General features: G+C 44.4%; 1 long non-coding RNA gene across 1 annotated transcript in view; it reads left to right on the top strand.

The window, feature by feature from the left end:
• Positions 1 to 2,570: 2,570 nt before the first annotated feature.
• Positions 2,571 to 7,148, top strand: part of LOC142250630 (uncharacterized) — a 61,608-nt gene continuing 57,030 nt past the window's right edge. The window contains exons 1-2 of the long non-coding RNA XR_012725241.1: positions 2,571 to 2,610; positions 3,057 to 3,118. This is a non-coding gene — a long non-coding RNA (uncharacterized LOC142250630). The remainder of the gene's footprint in view (positions 2,611 to 3,056; positions 3,119 to 7,148) is intronic.

Below are 7,148 nucleotides of genomic sequence, written 5' to 3'. Positions count from 1 at the left end.
TAGAAATATACAGTCAGGGCCAGAAATATTTGGACAGTGACACAAGTTTTGTTATTTTAGCTGTTTACAAAAACATGTTCAGAAATACAATTATATATATAATATGGGCTGAAAGTGCACACTCCCAGCTGCAATATGAGAGTTTTCACATCCAAATCGGAGAAAGGGTTTAGGAATCATAGCTCTGTAATGCATAGCCTCCTCTTTTTCAAGGGACCAAAAGTAATTGGACAAGGGACTCTAAGGGCTGCAATTAACTCTGAAGGCGTCTCCCTCGTTAACCTGTAATCAATGAAGTAGTTCAAAGGTCTGGGGTTGATTACAGGTGTGTGGTTTTGCATTTGGAAGCTGTTGCTGTGACCAGACAACATGCGGTCTAAGGAACTCTCAATTGAGGTGAAGCAGAACATCCTGAGGCTGAAAAAAAAGAAAAAATCCATCAGAGAGATAGCAGACATGCTTGGAGTAGCAAAATCAACAGTCGGGTACATTCTGAGAAAAAAGGAATTGACTGGTGAGCTTGGGAACTCAAAAAGGCCTGGGCGTCCACGGATGACAACAGTGGTGGATGATCGCGGCATACTTTCTTTGGTGAAGAAGAACCCATTCACAACATCAATTGAAGTCCAGAACACTCTCAGTGAAGTAGGTGTATCTGTCTCTAAGTCAACAGTAAAGAGAAGACTCCATGAAAGTAAATACAAAGGGTTCACATCTAGATGCAAACCATTCATCAATTCCAAAAATAGACAGGCCAGAGTTAAATTTGCTGAAAAACACCTCATGAAGCCAGCTCAGTTCTGGAAAAGTATTCTATGGACAGATGAGACAAAGATCAACCTGTACCAGAATGATGGGAAGAAAAAAGTTTGGAAAAGAAAGGGAACGGCACATGATCCAAGGCACATCACATCCTCTGTAAAACATGGTGGAGGCAACGTGATGGCATGGGCATGCATGGCTTTCAATGGCACTGGGTCACTTGTGTTTATTGATGACATAACAGCAGACAAGAGTAGCCGGATGAATTCTGAAGTGTACCGGGATATACTTTCAGCCCAGATTCAGCCAAATGCCGCAAAGTTGATCGGACGGCGCTTCATAGTACAGATGGACAATGACCCCAAGCATACAGCCAAAGCTACCCAGGAGTTCATGAGTGCAAAAAAGTGGAACATTCTGCAATGGCCAAGTCAATCACCAGATCTTAACCCAATTGAGCATGCATTTCACTTGCTCAAATCCGGACTTAAGACGGAAAGACCCACAAACAAGCAAGACCTGAAGGCTGCGGCTGTAAAGGCCTGGCAAAGCATTAAGAAGGAGGAAACCCAGCGTTTGGTGATGTCCATGGGTTCCAGACTTAAGGCAGTGATTGCCTCCAAAGGATTCACAACAAAATATTGAAAATAAAAATATTTTGTTTGGGTTTGGTTTATTTGTCCAATTACTTTTGACCTCCTAAAATGTGGAGTGTTTGTAAAGAAATGTGTACAATTCCTACAAATTCTATGAGATATTTTTGTTCAAACCTTCAAATTAAACGTTACAATCTGCACTTGAATTCTGTTGTAGAGGTTTCATTTCAAATCCAATGTGGTGGCATGCAGAGCCCAACTCGCGAAAATTGTGTCACTGTCCAAATATTTCTGGACCTAACTGTAGATACAGGAGAGAATATACTTCAGTGGGGAGGGCAGTTGTTGTAGCAATATGACATACCTGTGGATGAAACAGATGAATTGTCAGGTCAAAAGAGGTGGTTGCATTCAGGAGGATATATTATGAATTACATTTCTGGTATATTTCTGATGCCTCATCCACTATTATATGCTTACAGTGTCTGGTTTGTCTCTTTTTGTTTAGGTTACATGAGTCATGGGGTAAGCATATTCCCCCTTTTTCTCTTTTAGTTTGTTTTTTCTTTTATCTTTATTTCTTTTTCCCTTTTTTTCCCCCCTTTTTTCCCTCTTTTTTAATTTTATTATTATTTTTTATCTTAATTTTTTTTATTTTCTTTTATTAGTTTTTCTTTTTATCTTTTCATTATTTTATTACTTTATTATTCTTGAATTTATATTGTATTTATTTTTTATTTCCTATAATTTTTTTATTTCTTACAATTTTTTCATTTTTGTTGTTTTCTACATTAACTTCTTATCCATTTGTTCTGTCTCTCACGTATTATTAGTAATTATACTTCTTAATGATATTATACATTCTATTTTTCTGCTTGCCCATATTATATGAGTATGTTTTAAGTGTACCGGTCTAGTGCTCTATTTCTGTAACTGCAGCTATGTTATGATTTTGAGCATGTGCCATGTATTCGTTTTCCTCCGGACTCGGTCGGCCTTTTGGCCTGTCACATGATACTGGGCATGTGATATTCACATCACTCTATAACCATCTGACCCATTCTCTCGGCTCTTTCCGAATATTTCCATCCTCCACACATCTGGCGTAAGTATAGTCTCACGTGACGGCTGACGTCACTTCTAGTAGGTCATGTGACCATACTCTTTTGGTATATAAAGGTCTCATTATGGCGTTCTGAGCACATTGCAATGATGCACGGTCCTGTTTTCCATATCCTACACACCGGTTAAGGTAAATTTTTTATACATTTGTGTCTACTGTCTCTTTCTTTTGTCTCATTGCACATGGCTCTAATTGTTTAACCCACTCATATAGGTGTCTCCCCTTAAGAGGTGCACGCTGATTTTCAGCCTTACCAGGTACCCATTCACCCCTATATGATAGTTGGATTTTACCTCAAGTAATGTTTTATACTTGATTTACTTATAGCAATTTACTTGGTACACCTATATTCCCTATGGTATTCTCCTTTTTTGTCTGTAGATAAATTTCTACATTGTTTCATTGCCTTTTTCTAATTTTTTATTTTTATTTTTCCTTCTTTTAATTTTTCTTTTTTTTTCCACTTTTCATTTTTTCTGTATTTTATTTTATCACTTTTCCCCCTTTTTTTCTTCCTCTTCCATTCTTCCTTTTCTCTAAGGTTTTCACTAATGTTTTTTCTTCTTCTCTTACAGCTTAATTCCGGCTATTACAAAGCTACATTTTGGTGCCAACATTCTATGACTCAGTAACTAAGGTACATTGGCATTGCCTTTCAATATATACGTATATATATATGTGTGTGTGTGTGTTTTGTTTTAGTGTAATATTATTACTCACAGGCCTATATGATACATTTATTCTCATTGTATATATTTTCTTTTATTGATTAATCATAATTTTGTTTTTCATGTGATTGTATATCCATTGACTATTTATTTTATTGTTTGTATTTAGACCTATTTTTGAAAAAAGCTATGCATGCCAAAAGCATTTATGGAGGTCTATTTCTGAGTTTTTTGTATGAATAAAAAATCTTTTTCAGCGCCTTATCTGTTTATTTACTTTGTTTTGGTGTGCCAATTACGCCTTATAGTATTGTATTTTTTTCTCTGAGCACCCCCCTTGACAGAGAGCAAGATTAATCGTTAGTGGCTTGGTATTTCCCTTGTCATATCTTTAAACTCGTCAAGAGCTGGATATTGACTAAAAGGGACACTTAAAATGGTGGTTATGGTGGTCTCCTAAAAAGAGCCACTCCTTGGCTAGGTCCTTCCCAGAGGGATTTCTGGCTATTTTCCGTGTCGAGACTCCTAACAGAGGCTCCACGGACTTTTTTTGATTTGCATACTTCCCAGGGGGTAATGCACCTAGAATTTCACTGTGTTGATCTCCTTTGCTGGTTGCCGGCAGTGTTTTCTCTGGATGGTCTCCCTGAGATCAGTGATTGATTTGTCTTGCTGGTGGCGGTGTTTAACAGGGTCCACTGGTTAGGTTGTACTCTAGTGATGCACAACTGGTGCAACTATTTTACAGGTAAGAGTTTTTGGCTGCAGCCAGTCTTGCAGCCTGGGTCTATTTTTATCAAATCAAACTGGTAAATGCAACGTTGGAAACTTTTTCTTCTATTGTCCATTTTTATCAAATTAAACTGGTAAATGCAACAGTCAACATTTTCAGCACACATTTAACTAGATCAGTCAACAATAAACAAACAAACTGGTAGCACAACAGATCATAGCTACCAGGGTGTTGGTAAGGGGCCATCTGGTTCACTTGGCCTCCTGGAATCAGAATTTACAGTCTAGGAACACTTGTCCCGTGCACCTGCACTGCCTCCTGGTGGCAGCTGGGGGACTGGTGCTGAAGTGGGAGCGGGATATGGCTTTTCTGCAAGGACCTCCACATTTGGGCATAACAGCCCTTCTCTCCATAGTGCTGGGTGTAGGCAACTTTGTCACCCACATGCACATCCCAGTCGGGGTGTCCTCTGGGGAGATGGGGTCTCACATCCCGGCAGGAGATGAAGACTCCCTCCTTCAAGCCGGGCTCTGCAATGAAACCCCATCCCCTTTTGATGCTGAAGTGCTACACAACTCCCTGGTATAGCAGGCCCCTGGCCCGGTAGCTGGCAAGCCGCAGGCGCTGCTTCTCCTGGAGGTCCCTGGCCTCTGTCTGCACCTGCCTGGCTTCCCACTGCTCTTGCTCCCAGGCCAGTTGGGTGATGATGGCTTAGCACTCTTCGTGGGTGTCCTCCTAAACATGGGCCTGTTCCCAGGTGACAGTTGCAGACTTCCCGCTACCTGGTTCAGGGTAGCTCGCTGCCAGCTCCCAGACAGTAACTGGGCACAGTACCTGGGGATGGTGGTCAGCACTGGCGGTGGCCTCCTCCACAGCTTCTGATGATGCTGTAGCCTGGGCTGTCGTCACTGGGTCAGATGGTGCAGCTTGATCCTTCTCCAGCGGAGAAGCTTATGCGACCGCATCAGGTCTTGCTGGCTCTGGCGGTGATGCGGCCTGGTCGAGGATGGATCCTGGTATCTGGATCAGTGCAGCCTAGTCAAGCAACGCTTCTCTCTCCTGGGCCCGCATGGCTGCCACCACTTCTATCATCTCCACCTTCCACTCCTCGACACCCTGCAGGTGTTCTGCATGCAGGGTCCAGCACAGCCATTAGACCTCTGCCTCTAGCCTCTCCGTGGTCCAGGTCCCTGGGTGACCTGGTGCACTGTCACAATCCCCTGGGGCAGACCTAGTGCTGCTTGATACAGTCCTGGAGGCATTCTGTGGAAAGGGCCTCCGGGCTCCCTGCTTTCAGTTTCGTTTCACATACTGGACACTCCCATGGGGCAGGGTTTTGTTTTCACGTCTTTATCTCTGCTGTGGCGCAGTTACTTTTTGCACCAAAATGGCGGCGGTTTTTCAAGAAAAAAAACACAGTCCATAAAACATATTCTTTAAGGCACACGTCACCCGGTTTGACCGGCTCCAGTTCAATCCTGTTTGTGAAGCTAGGAAAAAGCTGTGTAAGCCAGGGTTATGGGGTACTCGGTCCCGGGCGGGGGGTAACTGGGCAATGTCACTGTGGTGGTCGTTGCATGGTTCCATGTCCTGGGGACTTTTTGAAAAAGGGATATTTACAGCGGATTGTTGAATAAAGTTTATACGTGACACCACTTGCGGTGTTGCGGCTATGTGCATGGAGCTGCCGCTGCACAATATTCACTACTGGGGCTGGTGTTAGGGGCATCCTGGATGTTAGGCCCTCTGCAAGCAGGGCCAGGCCCCAGAGGATAGGTGTTGCAGTTGGGTGTTGAAAGAAGGTAGGCCACAATGGGAGATTGGTGTAACTGGTTCTTTTTACTCACTGCAAGCTAGTAACTGGTCACCCAAGGCTGGCTGGTCTTAACCGCAGGTCCACTTAGGCCCAGTGCCGGTTTAGTGAACTGGTGGCTTCTTTCCCCTGCTCCTGTCTTTGGGTGGTGGGTCCCCGTGGCGTAGAGCGGCTGGGGGTCCCCTCCTGGTTGTCTTCTTCAGCAGTCCGTATGAAAGTAGCGTGAACCCTATGGGGTTGGAGTCTCTGGTCCTGTCCCTGGTTCTCCCTTTGCTACTGAGTCCCGAACTTCAAGGTCAGTGAGGTCCTTGATGGTCCCTCACTGTGCAGATTTTATCAGGTCTGCCTGGAGCTTTTGCCTGATCTAGGATTCTTTACCCCGTTGGTGCGTAGTTCCGGGAACACTCCACCATACTCCACCGGCAACTTACAGTCTGGGCCCTCAGGTCACTGTTTAATCCTGTCAGTCCGTCTGCTCACTTTCATTGTCTCCGACACACTCTCCTCCACTTCCACCATTACTGTGTCTCTTCTCTACTGTCAGACTCTCCACTGTCTGCCCCTCCCACCTAGTTGTCTAGTGGACTGGAGTGGCTCCACCTCTAGGCGGCCATCCAATGGTCCAACCCTAGCCTGATACCATTCTATGGGGGATAATTGGGGAAAAACAGGGATTATGTGGAGTGTTTGTGTGTTACCGGCACTGGTTTTCCGGGTATCTAGGGGGTAGGCCCTGCATCCTGGTGGGGATGCAGTACCTTGTAGCTCCCTGATGGCTTCAGGGGTGCTACACTTATACTTACTTATTTCCTTAGGATACAGTTTTCATAAACTCAAACCCCTCCTATTTATAATAGACCAATGGAAATAAGAGTGAAAAATTGCTAAAAAGGTTTTTTTTTAAATAAAACACAATTTTGGTTTTTTAAACAAACAAATTGTTACGAACCGGCACCGCCATAGCCGCAAGCAGCCTGCTGTGGTTCCTGTTGCGCCCAGGCGCCGGCTGCTGTTCTTGGCCGTGCCTCGGGTCGTCCAGTTGGCTGCTCCTTCCACCACGTCTAAGTGTGGAGAGGCGGCTAGTGCGCATGCGCGCGCCAATTTAACCCAGCCAGAGTCTAAGCCCAGTGTTTTGCCTAGTGAGCATGCTCAGCCTGATTGTGTCATTTCTGAGACTAAGTCCTCAGTTCAGGCTACTGAGCATGCTCCCACAATTAATCCTAACAGCCTCTTTGCTCAGTTACTTGGACTTCGTACTGTGTCTAAGTTCTGGGATGTGCCTACTGAGCATGCTCAGGCAGATAGTCTGATTTCTGAGTCTGTTGTTCAGGTTACTGAGCATGCTCAGGCACTTAGTGCATCAGAGGCTAGGTCCGGTAAGGACCTCACTGAGCATGTCCGTGAGGTGGCAGGCCCTGATAGAGCAGAGGATGTCAGGTGTCCTGATGACGTG

The sequence above is a fragment of the Anomaloglossus baeobatrachus genome, chromosome 9 (assembly GCF_048569485.1).
Source record: "Anomaloglossus baeobatrachus isolate aAnoBae1 chromosome 9, aAnoBae1.hap1, whole genome shotgun sequence".
Classification (NCBI taxonomy): domain Eukaryota; kingdom Metazoa; phylum Chordata; class Amphibia; order Anura; family Aromobatidae; genus Anomaloglossus; species Anomaloglossus baeobatrachus.
The sequence above is the reverse complement of the archived record's forward strand: the minus strand, read 5'-3'. Positions and strand labels throughout refer to the sequence as shown.